General features: G+C 37.7%; 1 protein-coding gene across 5 annotated transcripts in view; it reads right to left on the bottom strand.

Moving 5' to 3' along the window:
- The window catches only part of HIVEP2 (HIVEP zinc finger 2), a 196,717-nt gene that overhangs the window by 87,406 nt on the left and 89,636 nt on the right, over positions 1 to 19,675 (bottom strand). For 4 of the 5 annotated variants that reach the window (XM_050787315.1, XM_050787318.1, XM_050787316.1 and 1 more), the window contains exon 2: positions 371 to 483. The gene's annotated coding sequence lies outside the window, so the exon portion shown is untranslated. Of the gene's footprint in view, positions 1 to 370; positions 484 to 9,096; positions 18,310 to 19,675 lie in introns of those variants that run through there. The other variant, XM_050787317.1, reaches the window with a different exon arrangement.

The following is a 19,675-nucleotide window of genomic DNA, read 5'->3' as shown; positions in this document are numbered from 1 at the left end:
TAGATGTGAATCTGACAAAATGCAATAAAACTACATATAAAAACCTTACTCAAAGTAAAATCTGGTATTTTTACATTACTTCAAGATTATAACAAGCAAATCATCATTAATATATCAAATAAAAGAATCTGGTTTCAAACTATAAATGACAACATTTTCTAATCTTCAGCTAAAATCAGATATTTCCAAAAATACAATAAAGATATGAATATTTTCATTTAGATAACATCCAAAACATCTATCACAGGTTTCAAGAGCCTCAAATAATTACTGTCAAAATTTCACACAAAGCTTATTTAATATTGTGCTTGAGGAATCTTTCCAATCACTTTGAAATCAAACCATATAGAAAGCACTTGGCTTGACTTACCTAGTGGCTGTGTGTTAAAGAATCGGTAAAAGAGCATTCCAACCAAATCAATTCACTTAATTTTTCAAGTAGATCTGATTACTGTGGTCTTTTAAAAAATTCAAAGGCTCCACCTAATGAGGAAAAAACAAAGAATTGCATTTAAACTGGAGCATGATTATATGATCTATACATTAGTAACACAAAAATCAAATCCAGACTATTATGATATTGTACTATCTTTTCCTAAGTTACTGTGCTACTTAAAGCTATAAAACAGCAAAAGCAGCTAGGAATTAAGTTAAATTTTCCAGTTTGGGGTAAAATTAATGTTCATGCATAGAAAAAACAATAAAAGAATACAACAAAATGTGAGAACAGAAGAGTTTGTTATTGGGAGGTGGAAATCATGGTTATATAATGCCAGTTAAGACATTAAAATTAGGGATGAGGGGAAAATGCAATTTATTGTTTTGGAATTATACTCATTGATTCTTCCAATTTACTGATGCAGTGAAAATTTGTAGGTGACAGTCCCTGAAAACCATTAAGCCCTAGCTACATGCAATCTCTGTTGAGAAATAGAAACTAATATCCAGACAGATCATTTAAACATAAAAATGGTCAAGAAGTCTTGGAGATAATTCACTAGCATGGATTTCCAAATCGTTCTGAGAATGTTACACCTTGTCACCACAGAAAGTGTTTACTCTCCTAAGGACTCAAAAATAGCTTAATTATTATTTATAAATAATATTAGTTTACTCCATTCACTCTGCCAGTAGAAGCACTTTTCCTGGAATTCAAACATTAAATTACCATCTCAGCTCTAAGAGAAAGTTTGAGAGAAAGCGAGCATTAACTCAACTAGACAGAGAGCCTAAAATGAATGCTAGAGGGCTGAGCAGGAGGGTGAAATAGAAAATTGGACAGTTTCTAGCTACTCCCAAATTAGGTCTTCCCAGGATAGACTTAGTATGTTCAAACATACTAATATTTCAAAAAGTCTCAGAACATCAAACACCATCATATTTAAATGAAAGTTCAAAAACTTATTCCAAAGCCATAAGCACAAGATTTTTTTATTGTGCAATTTGGAATTAGCCATGCACTGCCACTCCCCTAAACCCACTAAACACATTAACAAAATGAATTGATAATCTCAGTATTAAAAAATAAAGATTGAAACAGATGTTATCCACTAGTACTAGAAGGTAGTTGCTCCAGAAAAGGACAAAACAAAAGATGTTGCTAACAATAGAGAAGACAAATAGCAGTAACTATACATACTAACTAGAAATCCACGTAGTCATGGGAAATACGTGTTCACTTTCAAGAAAACCTGTGTCTAGATTCTAGTCGTACTGCTATTCAAGAAATGATCATTTAGGAAACTCATCTGGATGTGGTCTCAAAAGACTTCTTCATTAACAGAGATAAAAAAAAATCTTTATTCCAGGGTTCTTGCCATAAACATGATGAGACAAATGTCAAATGGTTTGGTTACTTAAAATTATACTGTATCAACAAATACAATCACCTAAACAATGAACTGTAAACTGATTCAACACACACAATTTTTGCATTTGAATATCTAGAGCGGTGAAAATATTTCTGTACTTTTCCTAGCATTTTATGCAAAAGTTACAAAGCCTCTCTCAAATAATATTTAGTAGCCAGCTTCATAATATCACTTCTGAGTACTTCCCAGGATGGTTTTGTGCAGCAGCTAGCATAACTTTTCTTTCTGTTAGTCACTTTCCAAGAAAGAGGTAGGGTACTCCCTTCAAAATGCAGGACAAACTTCAAGATTCTTAAAAATCCTTTCTCATTGATTTCTCAATGTACAATGTAAAACTGACTTACACAAAAGTCTTTTTCAGCCCCTCTTCATTTCTTAGGTAGGTTATTGTTTTCTAAAATTATGTAACTGTTGCCTCATAAGACGTCTTATATTTCCTAAAGATAACCAGTCATTAAGTAATATGTTAAAAGGTTTTTCACCTGTATTGCAGCAACTATGCTCTCATTTCTAATTGGTTGTCTAAGTGGTCAGTGACTTCAAACTACTTAGGAATTTTTCAGTGTTCCCATAGAGTACCTAAAAGTGGTAGTAATGGGCACCTCATATCAAAGTTCAAAAGCACAAAGTACAAAATATATTAGTCACCCATATGGATGATTCAGCTAAATGACTGCTACTGACAAGCACAGAAGAAGCAGATCTGTTGCCTGTACAACAGGTAAGCCTCGCGAACAAACCACAATATAACATTTATTTAGAAATGTTCACTTCCTTAAAAATAACCACATATAATGAAAGGAAAATAAACACATGATGGTAAATGGCCTACAATCGCTACACCACACAGCAGTGCAACACCTCAAATAATTTTATAACTTAATAAAAGTCATTGAATCTAAACTTCCTTACCTTTAATTTATTTTTATTGCCTGCCTTACCAACCTGGGCAGGGATTGGGGGTTGGGGGAGGGACTCTTAATGTTTTTTGGCTCTACCAGAAAATCTAAATACATCTGACCTTTGTATTTCAGTTATATGTTACATGGTCTAAACAATGGAGCAATTTATCATTAGCTAATATTTGATCATGCTTGTCACCAATTGGTTTGTTTCAGTTATTTGCATGTAATAAATCAGATGTACACACAATGCTGGGCTTGAGTGACTTTCTCTAGCTGAGTGGTCTACCGGGAGTAGTACACAGGAACCATGCTCACTGAGTTCACCAGGACACTCCAAGGGAGCAGCTGAATTGACCATACTGTTGCAATACTAATCACAGTAAATGAGCTTTTCCAGGAGCGCTCTAGAGTAGCAAACCACACTCTGCAGTAAGCCTGTGAATCATAATGTCTCTGTAGATGTAAGTAGCTCTTAATAGTTATCAAACACTCTCCTTTCATTGACAACGAAACTGAAGCCCAGAAGGTCACCTGTACAAGGTCACGCAACTAGAAGCAGTTTTCCTGTACCATTCTACTGTTTTCCCCTTTGCATCGTAGAGCCACTGTGCCTCTCATAGGCAAAAATTCAATGATAGCCAGCAGGAGTTTACTGAACACCAACTATGTTAAACCTGCTTATCAGCTTGGCATGGGAAGGAAAAGGGGACAGTAATGAGTTCAGAGTGAGAGAGAACAGGCTTCAAATAACACAGGCTCCAAAGTACCCCCTTCATCATGGTTACAATCAACTCGTCTCTTCACAAACTCAGTGAAGAAGTGGCCAATTAAAATAGGGAAACCAAGAATACCCTGACACAGTTATATGCCCAAGACATCTTGACATATTTTGCAGGGTTTCAAAGTGACACTTGAAAAGCCCTCCTCTTGTTGGCTAATTAGTACAGCTATCCTTAGTTATTTATATGAACATTATTTTTCCTTATAAACACTTATTATTTTTCCTTATAAACATTGATGACATTTTTAACCAGAAAGACACCATTTATCTCATCACCCAAACACAATTCTTTTCATTTTTTAAAATTTTAATCTATTATTTGTCCCCATGTAAGCATATTTTCACAGAGATATCCTCATAATGCAGATATAATTGTGTATTCTGATGTTTTAATTTAACATTTCATAAGTATATTATTTCCATGAGATTCAGTTTTCATTTTTACTATCCATATGATATTCCATAAAGCGAACATAAAGTTATTTCCTTCATCATTCTGATATGTGGCAACATTTCAAATGTTCTCACTTATTTTCAATACCACCAATACTGGTTTTTCTGAGAATATTATCAAAAATAGGATTATCAAATTGAAAGGCAAAAATATGTTTATAGTGGACTTCATATTTATGGCCATATTGATTTCAAGAGATTGAAATTATCTACAAAGCCACCAGCAATAGATGTGCATTCTACTTTCACCAAATTTCCTCACCATTGCATGTAATTGTAATTTTTTTCCAGAGGCTTATTTAATGTAATATGATACTTAAGGGTGTCATTTTTATTTTAATGGTGACCATAATTATAATTATTCTATCATTTAAAAGTTATTTTATTGTCTTTCACCTCTAATATAAAATGTATCTACTCATATAATTTGACTACCTTTAGGTCCTAGTTTTTCTTATGAACTTAAATGACCCTTTATGTAATATACATTAAATTTTATGCTTTTTTCCTGTAAATTTGTTTTAACCATTTAACATATCTGGCATATACTTAGATCCACAGCATAAGGTACGTATTCAAATAGTTCTGACCAATTCCAAATAATCCATAATACTATTTACTAAGTTTTCCTTCCTCACACATCTTTCTATAAGCTAGATTTATTATGTTGTATTATAATATGTCTATTTCTGGGCTCACCATTTAGTTACATCGATCCACATATTTAAAATGGAACTTTTGTTCAGACTGCCAGTATGATGTGACTGGCATTGTGTGAGGTCGTTTTCACGTGCATTATCACATGAACTTAGCGTGTGTGTGTTAGTTTTAATTACTGTTGTTTCATAGTATGTTCAAATCCATGGTAGAGCTAGATTCTACTCTTCATTTTCCTTTCTCAAACATTCATCAATATCTTCTTTTCTGCACAAGTATATGTGGGAAATTTTTACCCATTTTTTCCAGATTATATTATTTAATTAAGATTATATTATTTAATTTCCAGATTATATTATTTAATTTTTTCCAGATTAATCCATATTCAGTCACACTCAGAATATTCCCATTAGGAGTCTGATTAAAATTGAGTTGAATCACATATATATGCATCTTTTCAACATTTTGTTTTCCCATGTTTAAAACAATAGCATATTATTGTGAATTTCTACATATACGACATTTTAACTTTTATATTCAATAGACATTTATATTCTGCAAGTCTCCTGATTCTCTGTCTTTCCTCATTTCCATTTCACTTGCTTGGAAATACTTCATTCTTCATGTCCAGCAATTAAATTGTGTTAATTCCTCACAAGGTTCCCTGAATCACTTCCTTTACATGCCAGAAAATGCTGATTAAATAGAAGACGAGTACTGAAAATCCTATCTTAAATAAAGTATCTTCATTTCCTTGACCAAAATGAAATTAAAACTCCGTATAAACAATAACACCACCACAAAATAATATCCCATGTAACCATTCTATTCCTTAGAAGATTTACATGACAAAGCCCTGAATTCCTTTAAAACACAGCTGAATGGTTTCGGTTAGCTAGAGCCCTCCTCCTTCCCCTCCACCCAGCATTGTCTCTATTTCTGCTATCTGTGAAATAGGTTTGAATTCAAAGAGAAAAAGTGCAGAAATATAAATCACTTAAAATTATAAATAAAATATGTTAAACCTAAGTTTGACTGAAAATAGTCTAAATTTTGTTGTGCATGTTAACTAAATCCACGTGTTATCTTCCTTGATTTCACAAAGCTAGGTACTCTCAAGGAATCTTATGGTTTACGTAACCGATAAGGTACATGAAGATTTCTAGACACTGTACTGAAAGGGAAGAGAAGGATAAAAAGAAAAAATGGGAAGGAAAAAAAAGACCTGAATGTCTGTGAGTAAATAGGCAAATAAGGACTGAAACTGTTTGCCATCCACACTCTGAAAGTCACACTATGTGTCAAGTTTGTCAAGTTGAGTGAAAGAAGGAGTTATGTGCTTCTCCACTTTCCTGAAGAACCACGTAGAAAATGTGGCAAATATTTAATTTAAGCCTTGTTTCCTGAAAGACTGCAAGATGCCCACAAATTTTCTTTCCCAGAGTTCAAAATAGCAAGCTGAGTGGGTGTAAGCACTTTAAGTGAAAAAAAAAAAAAAAAAAGTAACTAAGGAAAAGGAAATCGTACTTTCTGTATCTTAGTATAAGATTTTTTTTTAAGGCCATTTAAAGAGATATTAGTGATTAGGATCTGGTGGTTGTCTTGAATCGGAATACAAATACAGCCCTGGTGACCTCAGACAGAGCCCCCTGGCCACATTTAAACATGATTCATTCTGTGTAAAGATTAAACTGACAACATTGTAGTTACAGTAAGAGTGAGCCTTGTCTGCTACAACCAGATACCTAAATCACAACAGGAAACCACTTGCACGAAGGGAAAGCTGAATGTCTCTAGGGCCTCTACCCTTTCCCAAGAGAGGGACCTTCCTCAGCAGTGCTTTATAATATTTTCACATGTAGATGAGTCGCCACGGGAGCTTGTTAAAAATATGGGTTCTGATTCCAAAAGTCTACGTGGAACCCCAGAGTTCCCAGATGATGAGTTCGCTGGTCTACACTTTGAGAAGCAAGACTGTAGTGTGTAACAATAGTTTCCTAATAGCCAGACACCAGAAATCACCATCAATCAATTAAGAACACTTGCTAGGTACCTGTGCCAGTTGTTATAATAGAGCACATAACTTGTGACCTGAGTTAACACAGAAAAAAACATGTTTAAAAAAAATAAAAGCTAAATGTGTGAAAAAGTCTCTAAGGATAATAGGAGTTGAGAACAGGAAGAGTTTTGTAGGGACTAGAGTGGTCGCAAATGGCTTCATAGAGCAAACTGGACGTGAGCAGCCCCAAGTTGAGGTAAGGGGTGGATGTGGAGGAAGAAAGAGCAGGCGACCACTAAGGGCAATTCTAGAAGGGAGAGCCTAGAGTTCCCACAAGAGAAAGCTACAGTGAGCCTGCTTTGTGGTTATAGATAGTATCAGTGGAAGCTTTTAATCAGAATTCACTTTGAACCAGGTGAAAGGAAACTCTGGACTTATTTAAAATTTGTCGGTTTGGAAATTATAATTCTATTCCAGGACAGGAAAGAATGGGTAGTTTTGCCTTAGTCTTATGCAAATTTTCTCCATTGGCAGCAGCAATAGTGTTATGAATGACATTTTAGGTTTGAGCCTGGGAGCACAAAATTACCATTTTTGTACATATATTTATGTATATGTATGCCTTTGGTTAACATATGTCTTTAATGATTAAGACTTTTAGAGCATTAGAATCATAACTTTTCACTACAATAGATTTAATAATCTTCTGTTACTTCGAGTACTTGCATTTTACTTTTATTATAAAAATAAACGCTTTTTTTCTCCTATAACATACTTTCGGATGGCACATACCCACACAACACCCTCAACTCCAGCAATATTCTTCCATTCTTCTCTTTCCTCCCACACTGGCTGACAATGGGAAGAAAACATATCCAGAAACAGAATGAAATTATTAATGAATTATACCTTACGTGGTTTTTTTTCATCTTAAAGAGTTTTTCCTACCAACCCACAATATGTTAGGTATTGCACAATGGATTCCACAGAAAAGCAACCGAGGATTCCACAGGCCAATACAAACATAAACATTCAATCTCTAAACTTTTTTTTTTTTTTTTAATGAAGAGAATTACAGAGGGATGAAGGTACCTGCAAGCTGCAAGAGGGAAGTATTTGAAAGAGAAACCTAATCTTTTAGCTCTCCTAAGTCAGGTCAGCAATCTCACTGAGTTCTATTTCCATCTTTTCGTCTTGGGAACTATCAGATTCGTCATCTTATTGCAAGCACTAAGAAATGCTATTTGGAAGACTTACAAATCTTATGTTTCATATAATATTAAATGCCATGACTATGGTTTAGCCACAGTTACTGTCCGAGGTATGTTCCTGTCCTACCAAACTTCACTATGCTTCCTGTTCTTAGTAAGGAAGTCAGAATTTAGGCAATGAATTATGGCAAAACTGCTATTTCAAAGCATCAAGGCTTGAATGTTATAAGATACCTGTATCACTGCAATTGGGCTGAACAAGATCCTAGTATTCAGGATGTACCAACAGAGTCACGTTCCCTCCCATCAATCCAATTCACACACACATGCAAACACTCACTAGTGACAAGAAAAAACATATTAATATGAGAATGCTAAATTACTGTCACCTATGAATGGTTGCAGAAACAATAAACAGATATGAATGGTTGCAAAAACAATAAACAGAATGCAAACACGCACACCCTAGTGAGACCATGAAGTGTGTCTTCTACAAATCTCTTCCCCTTTCTATCCTGGTCCTGTTCAGGTGTCCTTGCCTAACCCGGTCATGGGGTCTTTGCACGCTGCACACTGCATCTACTGCAGAGAAGAACTGATAAGATTTTTCATGCTAGGTTGTCAAAAGTGTAATGTGTTCTCATTATGAAAAAATTTACATTATGAAAACAACAAAAATAAAAATCCTGGGACATCATGAAACTTAACACAAAGAACTGTTGGTGATGAGATATATTTGAGGAAGGGGTTTTGCAAGAATAGAAGCAAGACTTCCTCCTCTGTGGGAAACATTAGTAATCCTATTAAGGCACAGTGCAAGGTGTGTCATAGATACTAGAAGCAGATACGTTTTACTTTCAGTTCGCTGAGGTATTCTTATTGGAATCGAAGTGGCTCTTCTGAAAACAATTAATCAACGATAAGTTCTCTCTCCCTCCCTCTCTCTCTTTCTCTCTTCAAAGTGTGTGTGTGTGTATATATATGTATGTCTTTTGACTAATTACAAGGCATAGTCCCATTTTTTCCTCCTTGGTACCTATCACTATAATCATCTGTGTTTATGTGTCACCTGCTTTTAGAATTACACATGGATATCACCAGAAGTTACAGAGTTAAATTTGTAATAGCACAGACTTCTAACTATAAGCCTGGGACTATGGTGGAAACAAAGGTTCAGTTAAGGAAGATTTCCCGAGCCAGAATTGATGTCCTCACTAACCGGGCTGCCAGGCTTAGATCAAATGAAGGTCGATGCAATGTCCCCAGAGGAAGCTGTTCAACTCGCCGGGTCGGTTCCCCAGAGCCCTGCCAAGGAGGCTTTTCAGATTGACAGCTCCCTGGCAGACCTGCTGTCTTCCCCAGGAAGAGAGGCCCTCCCCCGGACAACAGGCTGGGTGCAAACTCGTCTTCCGCAGACAGCAAAAGAGAGCACAGCAAAGCTAAGCGACTGGGGACAGCCACTTGTGGCTGAGACAAAGGCAGGCTCCCCCTGCCGCAGGACGATCACTAGGACTGTCAGGCTGTCGAAATGTATATTGCAGACAGGACATCCCTCCTGGCATCCAGTGTGAGTGAAGTCCAGGCCACGGCAACAACAGCCTGGCCTGAGGACAGCCTGCACCACACATCAAAGCCAGAGGCCCTGGGAGGCTGGCCAGCCGCCAAAGACGCCTGAGAGCGGCAGGGGAGTGTGTTGCCTTAGGACAATAGCAAACTGGGACGTGGTAGAGTCTGTAAATTCCATGCACTGGGGAGGTCTTCTCAGAGATTTTACCCTCTCCTGTCAGGGCTGTGATTTAATTTCCTTTGAAGAAAAAAAAAAAGAAGAAAAAAGAAAAGAATATACATTCCCAAACCTTCTGTCTGCAAAGGCAGACACCACAATGCAAGCTTAATGCACTCCGGTCCTTCCCAGCCAGTGGCCACTGTCTAACACAATACAGCTAAGTGAGATGTGACATTCTCCCAGTCCCCTTAATAGGACATTAAGTCTAAGGAGTAATTAAGATCATTTAAATGCATACATCATTGTTCCATTGCTACTATCCTCCTAGATATTTCCCATCAATTCTGTTTAATTAGAGTAGCACCACACATTAATTATAACCTGACAGTTTTATTGATTTCACAGGGCACATCACACAGTCCCATTTTAGGTACCAAGAACGTAAGGTGAGGCATGAACCTCTCAGTCACAAAGATGACTCAGCCTCTTGGGCTGATGAGGTTCTGGTTCTTCTGCCAGGAGAGGTTTACCCACTTGCTCAACAGAAATAGTTCAGGAATCATCTTATGTCCTCACTTACTTCACAGCGTTTTGCAAAACAACACATCAAAAACAAGCTAAGGAAAAAAAAAAACCTGTGAGAGTATAAAAGAAATATCCATCTCCCTCTGTTCTGTGGTCTTAATCTGCAATTCTTAAGGACGAGGATGAGGTGCTGTGAAGCCTACGCAGGTAAAGCTGGCACCAAACAGAAATATGGTGAACTTCTGCCACTGAAGCGACTGGCCCCGCTTTGCGAAGCCATGCTGCAAACATGCTCATTAGAACAGAGAGGGCTGTTCAGTTTTCCTTTCAGAGGAAATGAATATGAGTTAAGGTCACTCAACTCTAATCCACCCTGTACCTCAGGGTTATACTCCCAGCAGCACATGCTCCATTAAGCCAGCAGTTTGTCATAGCCCAGCGTGTCATCCATAATGGCATGTTGGGGGCGGAATCACTTCCAACTCCTCGCTAATCTGGTGCAGGGAATGCCAAGGTACAGAGTTTTACTTGATTGCATAAAACACAGAGCTATTTTCAGCTCCAAATCATCGTTCTGGCTCTTTCATCAGTTCTAAAGCCATATTACAACCCTTTAAAAATACCTTTTCTATTCAGTTTTCTCTTATTTCAACATAAGCAAACACTTAAAGTAATACCACTAAGTCTCTGAAATATGAAGCCATGAAATGTTAGAAAAAAAAAAGACTAAAGAGAGTTTAAGGGTTTTACACATATGTGCAATTTAAAATGGTCACTACTGCTATGGTAGTGCGCCTTGAGTTATCTCCAAGTTCCTTATAAAAACCCTGGGCAATTAACACTTAGTAGGACTTCAGTGCCTGATGACAAAATCAATTTTGTTATAGTCACATTTTGAAAAATGACTTTGAAGAGTAACAATAAATAATGAAAATTAAACAACTGGTAACTGATATAGGAAGAACTTCAGCTATTTCTGTAATAATTCCACTGGGATTTGTGCTGAATATTATAAAAACAGGATGTTTTGTTTGTTGTTCTTCATGAAAGACTACCGAACCAGTATAAGACTCCAAAATATATCAAGACTACAAATCTATGTGAAGTCTACTAATATTTTAAAAAGCCAAATGGAATTTTTATTCATGTATTTAACATTTTTGCTCAATGTTAGATGACCTCAGGAAACATGTTTCTTATTTTTATGAAAGCCAAAAGGAAACACAATTATATAACATAATTCTGCAATGGTTCAGCATCACAGTGCAGAGAACTTAATCCTAAATATAGGACTGTCACAAATGAGTCTTCACTGCTAAGACTTCTTATATTTAACATTAACAAAGGATTATCCCATGGTAACCAGATACCTGTTCCATTTAGTTAGGCTAATCCTAACAACATAAGGATTCCAATAACAGACTTTTTCTAATGGTAACGTCAATGAACTGTGATGAAGCTACTGCACCAAGGATGAACTTAATATTAGTGGATTTAGAGGTAACTTTAAGTGGGTATGATTAGCACACAAATACAGTCTTATCTGTAGATGTGGGGTGGGGGGAGGTATCACTTCTGTAAATGAAATCATTATTTTTTACTGCTTAAGTAAATGAAAGCATTCATATCCTCTTTTCCTGACACACATAGCTGTATTTGGAAGTGTAGAAGAAAGAGGAGGAAGTATGTTTAGGAAACAATTGCACCTGAATATTTTCCTAAAGGCTGGGCATGGTAGCTCACATCTGTAATCTCGGCACTTTGGGAAACCAAGGTGGGAAGACTGTCTGAGTCCAGGAGTTCAAGACCAGCCTGAGCAACATAGTGAGACTCTGTCTCTAAAAAATAAAAATTTAAAAAACATTTAACTGGGCATGGTGCACCTGCAGTCCCAGCTACTCAGGTGGCTGAGGTGGAAGGATTGCTTGCATCCGGGAAGTATAGATTGCAGTGAGCTGTGATTGTGCCACTGCACTCCAGCCTGGGCAACAGATCCAGATGCTTTCTCAAAAAAAAAAAAAAAAAAATCTGAAACAAATAGTTGGGCTCTGCTCTGTCCATTCTGATGCTTCTGAAATAGCTGGAAAAGTCACCCAAATAACTGCTGCTGCCATTCCATGAACTGATCTCTATTTAATCAAGTGAAAGCAGCAGTTACCCCAAGTCTATGAAAGGAACTAGAGGCTTCTCTTTACTTCTGAGGTCCCAGAGACTACATCTAATCACTAAGACTGATCACTTTATTTTCTATAAAACTCTAAAAAGTATCTTTTTAATATCTAACCACTTACACACTTTTCTACCAGATGAAATATATTTTTTCCTATTTCAGTATCTATAATTTGCTATTTATGTCATCTGTTAACCAACAATCATTTACCATGCACCTATCACACACCAGGCACTGGGTTGTATGCAAAGGTACACAAATGTGTTTTATGATCTTAAAGAATACCGGGCTTGGCAGAAGTAGGAAAAGTGCTGTAGTACAAATTACCATAGGGTCCATAGGAAAGAGGAATAGTTATTAAGGAAGCTCTGAGAGTGGAGAGACTTGAAGTGGATCTTCAGTAATCAGTAGACATTTGTGAGGTGGAAAAGAGGAAAACCAAGTCTGAGAGGAAATATATTCGGTTTTAGAGCAAGCTAAGTTTGAGGTGCCTTAGAAACAACTGGGTAGAAATGTCCAAGTAGACATTTGGATGTATAGATGTAGAATCCATGGCAATATGTGAACTGAAAAACTAGTATGGAAGACTATTAGCATCATTAGCAGCTAGAGTGATTCTTTTTTTTTTTTTTTTTTTTTTTTTTTTGAGACAGGGTCTTGCTCTATCACCCAGGCTGTAGTGCAGTAGCACGATCAAGGCTCATTGCAGCCTTGACCTCCCAGGCTTAAACCATCCTCCCGCCTCAGCCTCTTGAGTAGCTGGGACCACAGGTGTGTGCTGCCACACCTGGCTAGTGTTTTTGTATTTTTTTGTAGAGACAGGGTTTCACTATGTTGCCCAGGCTGGTCTCAAACTCCTGGGCTCAAGTGATCTGCCTGCCTTGGCCTCCCACAGTGCTGGGATTACAGGTGTGAGCCACCACGTCTGGCCTAGAGTGGGCCAGGGCTTCTGTAAAACAGTCTGAAAAGCAACAGAGAGCAGCTTAAGGGTTGAACTTTGGGAAAAGCCTCAAAGACTAGTAAGTGTGTGAAGGGGTAGAGAACAGACAGGCCTACTAGGCCACAGCATCACAGAACCAAGTGGAGAAAAAATTAAATGATAAACAGAGTCAGACATAAATCAGGCCAAATAAGTCAAAGACCCAAAATAAGTCACTTAATTTCAAAATTAAGAAGTTATAGATGTTCCTTGCAAAAGCAGGTGGTCAAAACTGTGGAACAGTCAAGACAGGTAAAGTAGTAGCTAGAAAAGCCATCAGGATTATTGGTTTTATTGTTTGTTTTCAAGATGGAAGGGACTGGAGCATATTTAAATTTTTCTAGTTGAGAGACCTTTAATAGCTATGGCCCTGAAAAAAAATACAAAGTCCTAACAATATTTTACTGGATTAAATTTTGGCCACAGTGGAGAGATAATTATGACTTGATTGTGTTAATATAAAACTTCAAATTCTTAGCAATTGACTACTAATGATGATTTAATGATTTGGGGAGTCTTTACTTGAAGGAATATGCTGTTCTTCTATCAAATAAATCAATAAGGAATTGCATAACACTGTGGAGACATGTTGAAAATGAAACTACTAAAAGGTAAACTTTGACCATATAATTTTCAAGCTGAACAAAGCTTTATGGATCATCCACTTAAATCCCTTATTGTGAAACCGATTTAAAATCAATGCAATAATAACAACTTCCACTGAAAAATATCAAAACTAAGTTTAAATTGTGCAAGAAAGAAAACGATTACGATAAAGACTGCCCAAACTACTCTGTTTGAGAAACTGTTAAACATTTTATTCAGACATCTAGATGGGAGGGAATTCCTAAGTCTGGCAATTACAAGTTACCAGTAAGGCCACCGAGACAATTTCTGAAGAAGCACCCTGAAAGAATTCTCCAGCTGCTCACTGGCTGCTCACACTCCTAGCACACAATGACTAACTTATCTTGCTTCAGCTGGCGTCATACCTCACCGTGGTTCTCACCCTGAACACTGTCGCAGGACAAGAAAACAGTCACTTTGAAAATAGTAAACAAGAAACCCAACTGAAAAATGTTAGTCTTACAGTCTTGTGGTTTGTGTTGTATGATCATAACGGAAAACCCAGTTTTATTCATGTGATGAAAAATTCAAGAAAAAAACTGTTTCTTTATAACTTAGAAAATGACTTCTATAAAGTTAGTTTCTGGGAAATATACAAATAATAGAAGCACTTTCATATTCTTTCATAAGTTGAATTTAGAGTTTTCCAACTCCCTTAAGAGGTGAGAAGGAAAAGCAACAACAACAAGAGGAAGCAACTGTAGCTGGCCTGGAATCAATAAGGCCTGGTAATAGGATTTGGCTCATAGCCAAGAGTGGGGTCCACCTGCTCTCACTGTGGTTAAGACTCAGGGTTGAGGCTCTTTAATATATAGACACACACATATACCATAAGCATGATTTAGTTTCTCTATAAGATGTAGCAGATCGTTTTGGCAAACTAGACTCATTAAGCTGCTGTGATCTCCACAAAGAGGAATGTTAAAAGTTTGGGTTGACTATTGAAAGCCTTAAGGAAATGAAAGGTCTAGAAACGGTATTGGAGTTTGAAACAATCATCACAGAGAAAAATAAAAATAAGCAACATTTACTGAGTATTTTCACATTTAATCTTTTATGAGGCAGGTACAATTATTACTCCAGCTTACAGAGGATTTGAGGTCCCAAAAAGTTCAGGAACTTGTCTATAACCTCACCATAAGTGCTGAAGAGAGTTTTTTTAATACTTTAAGCCTGACTCTGAACCATCCCTCTTGAAAATAGACACAGTGGCAATATAAAAAGATTCATGGGTTGAAGAAATCTAAATATCCTGCCATGACTGGCACCCAATTTTCAGTTCTAGTCATAATGATTCTGACCTGACAAAAGGATCACCATGCCAAAAGAATGTTTAATGTATCGAATCATTCCTGATTACTCACTATTTGAGCTGGTATGACAGAACTCCATGGTGGAAGAGTTTCAGTGGGGTTCACTCATGTCTTTATACAACGATACGCTGCTTTCACACTTAGAACGAAGGTCATTGCTTTAAATTTGGCAACAAAATCAAAGTCTATCTTATCTGGCTCAAGAGTATTATTTTACCCAGATCATTGTCCTAATTTACTTTGGCAATAAAAAGTGTTTATTATGATAAAGTTAGGCTAAAATTGATAGGTTTGGGAGACTTTACATACCATGTTCCACTAGGTTAATTTTGGAGGGCCTGCCATGCTTTCTATCTTTAGAAAGTAGAGTCTATTTCTCCCTTCTTAAAGCTACAGATTTCCCCCCAAAATTTAAAACTTCAATACATTATATTATTTTAAATTTTAACTTTATTATTGGGAAATGACTTTATTTAATTTTTCTATCAAGAAGTAGCATTTTGCTTTTTTTTAAATAAAATGCTCATGATGAACTCTTTTTCCTCTCATTTATTCAATTATTCATTCAACAAACAATTGTGCATTCCCATAAGCCATCATTCTTGTCTTCACGGAGCTCAGGGGCTAGTGAAGATCAGATATTGAAAACAGAAGTTACTGTGTAGACCCCAAAACAAAAGGCATGCTGTGTAATCAATTATATAACAATATTTGGGAAAGGCAGCACTCTTCTAAATTCTTTAAAATTTGGGAGCTAAGTATCCCTCCAATCATGATCTGAAATATAGAGTAATTCTTAAATCCACCACAGATACACTTTATTTCAACAACTCCCAGATGTCTCAGGACACCCTGAGCCCAGTTTTAAAACTCATCAGCATAGATTTTTTAAAGACTTCTCCAAAGAAGTCACTGGCCCACCACTGTCACATTCTGGCGTAGGTAGATTTATCACTTAATCTAATGAATCAATTTGTGCAGTTTGACAAATTTAGAGTAAGAAGGGAAAAATACATAATATACTCAGAATTGGAAAACCTTTAAGTCTTAGAGTCTTCTGTGTTGTATCCTTCCTAGTCTAAAATGATAAACATTCCTACCTTTGAAAAATTTGATATAAATGTTTGTCATTTGATGCAGAAAGTGAGGTATTTTTGTGCTTATCTTTGAATTACTCTAAACTCCTCTTAGTTTAATTGCATACTTGTACAACATATACCTCTTTTCTTACTTTTTCTAGAATCTGCTAAGATTCCAGTTATTTTCTTATTGATTTCCTTCAGCTGGTAGCTAGATCCATAGATTAAGGTATTTTTATTTTCCTCTCTTGGCAGACTAAGTTCATTTGGCACAGATTTGTACACAAGATCATGTCCAAAAGGAATCCAAGGAAATTACCAGATACCTATTTTTTTCCACATCAGAGAAGCAAACTCTAGCTAATCCAGCTTGTCTGCCCTCTGAGCTTGGGGCTTAGTGTGAGAAGTTACACTCCTAGTAGAGGGGGGACTCTAAGCTGGCTACCCAGAGGGTCTCCCTGTGGTTTCCACAAGAACTCACTTGTAACAGGTGCTAGCACCTGTTCTTCTGGCTCCCAGAATAGTTCCTACTTAAAATGAATCATATTCTAACAGTTCACTTTTAAGCTTACTATTTGAAATTTGGAATGTGTTTCCCTCTAGAACCAATGTCATAAATACTGGTTGGCATGCCAGGCCACCCTTCAAAAGCCTGTATAACCTGATTTAAAATTTGCCTAACGCAATGTAGTAAGAGCAACATAGAACCTACCCGCCTTAGATGGCATAGCTTCTTGTCAAATAGTCACACTGAGAAATTGAGTCAATAGGATATGAAACTGCCTTTTCCTACAAGGACCATAAAAGTCTAGGTGAAACTCTAACAGGTAAATAACAAAGTAAGAATAGGAAGACACAGATGGGCCAGGGGCATCAGTAGGAAGAATCTCAGTGGTTCTTGTCTTTTGTCAGGGCAGCAGTGGTGGTCCAGGCATTGGTAGCAACAGAGATGGCAGAAGAGTGGAAGAGAAAAGAGGGCAGGGAAAATAAGTGAATCAGAAGCTAGAGCAGCCTTTGAAAAGGGAGTGTCCTAGAATTGAGGGCAAGAGAATTGAGGAAGAGAAGGGAATTCCGACCACAAGTCAACCGGGGAATTCCCTGGTTGGGGTTGCCATTCACTCCGTCACTAACTGGGAATAATCACTGTTTAGTCACATAATGTTCAGTCTTTGTTTCTTACTCTGGTTTCTTAAATTCAAGCTCTGTGTCATTCATAAAAACCTGGTTCAGGCTGGTGGCTGTGCAATCCCCCTCAGATTTATTGTTAGTCTGTGGTGGTTCTCAATTAGGGTGATTCTGCCCCCTTAAGGGATGCTAGGCAATGTCGGGGAGTTCTTTCTGGTTGCCAAGACTGGGAGTGGGAAGGGGTGTGCTATTGTACCCTGGTGGGTAGAGGCCAGGGATGCTGGTAAGTATTCTACAATGCACAGGATAGTTGCCCACAACAAAGACTTATCTGGCCCCAAATGTCAAACCATGCTAGAGTTAAGAAAACTGGTAACATTATAACTCTGCTGCAATAACTTTCTGGTACATGTTACTGTGCTCCTGGTGTTTAAGCAAGTGATTATAACAAAAATCCTGTAGACTGTTACTCAAACTTCATTGTGAAGATCTGCTCAACCAAGAGAAATTCTACAAAAAAACCCCATAGTATTCTTCAGAATTACAAAGTGTGACATTTGTTTTTTAATTGAAGATGTCCAATCAAGACGGCCAAACTTTGGGAGGCTGGCAGAAAGGGCATGGTATGAAGTTGGTCACCTGAATGTAACTGAAGTTTTCCAGGGAAGGCACTGCACAAAATCCCCTGTGGATGTGAACCCTGCCACCAATGCCACATCCTGCTTCTCAAGCTTTTCCATAAACATCAGCTGTATTCCTCCCTAAGCATCAAATGACAACCCAGGAACACGCACACGTTCCTGAAATGCTCGCAGCCACCCAGTATTAAAGCAATAATCTCCCCCTGGGAAAAGTCCTACTAGGCCGGATGTAGGAAAAAGAATGAGGCCGGGCGCGGTGGCTCAAGCCTGTAATCCCAGCACTTTGGGAGGCCGAGACGGGCGGATCACGAGGTCAGGAGATCGAGACCATCCTGGGTAACACAGTGAAACCCCATCTCTACTAAAAATACAAAAACTTAGCCGGGCGAGGTGGCAGGCGCCTGTAGTCCCAGCTACTCGGGAGGCTGAGGCAGGAGAATGGCGTGAACCCGGGAGGCGGAGCTTGCAGTGAGCTGAGATCCGGCCACTGCACACTCCAGCCTGGGTGACAGAGCGAGACTCCATCTCAAAAAAAAAAAAAAAAAAAAAAAAAAAAAGAATGAAAGCAGGCACAGCTTTCAGGTCCACTCCACCACAAATGACTCCATGACCAGGGCAAGGAACGTTAAGTAATTTCTTTCTGGTCCTTTTTTTCCTCAACTAAAAGCAGAAAAAGTTTGGCTTAGTCATCTCCAACTTCACTTTCAGTTCTCACCGCCATGCTGGTTTTCTTCCCAAAAGGTAAAGAGAAGGGAATCGGCTCCAAAGAAAGTAGGTAAGAGTGAGCCTGTGAAACCCGCTTCCTTAAGGGTCCTAACCACATGGAGTGTCTGTGGGCTACAACAGATGAATCACCCACGTGGTAATTCACCCACAAGAGCAACTTTTCTGAACGAAGGCGAAAGTTGGCCCCAAGCTTGATAGGCGAAGCCTCCATTGAGCTGAATGAAGGCCACATGAGAAATGCTGACTGTGAGAAAGAAGGACCAATCTGTGTGTGTGCACAGCAGGGAAAGGACTAATCATTCCACACTGGCCTCTTCTGCCACAATCTTCTGTACAGATAACCATCATCCCTAGAGCACCATCTTCTCATTAGGAAGGACAGAAGAAGAAGAGTACAGTGCGTTTTAAACTGTCTTTGTATTATAACGAAAATCACAAACAAAAACAAAATGGGCACAAACAGTATGAATTTAAGGAGCCTTTAATTGTAATAGGCAAATACTTTATGTACTTATAACCACATGGTAGAAACCCAAATTAGTTCTGGGGAACCTCTCAACTATACTGAAATATCTACTGAGAGGTTTTGTTCATGGATCTACAGTAAGAAAGGAATCTGTTTTCCTGAGTCTCCCCACGAGTTTTCTATGCTGTGCTTCTGTTCATATGCTTAAGTGAGCCATTTAAAAGGAAGAGTGTCAAAGGTAGACTCAGGCTTTACCAGTATGAAAGTGTAAAATCATATTTGTATCCACAGATTTCTAAAATCTGAGTATGCAAACTTATTAAAAATACACTATAGTGGAGGCATATATAAGAAGTGAAAGTAATAAAATGCATTTCTTATTACTGCCATTTCAACATTATCACAACCTCACAGGGCTATG

The sequence above is a fragment of the Macaca thibetana genome, chromosome 4 (genome assembly GCF_024542745.1).
Source record: "Macaca thibetana thibetana isolate TM-01 chromosome 4, ASM2454274v1, whole genome shotgun sequence".
NCBI classification, from domain to species: domain Eukaryota; kingdom Metazoa; phylum Chordata; class Mammalia; order Primates; family Cercopithecidae; genus Macaca; species Macaca thibetana.
Note: the sequence above shows the minus strand (reverse complement) of the source record. Positions and strands in the feature narration are given on the sequence as shown.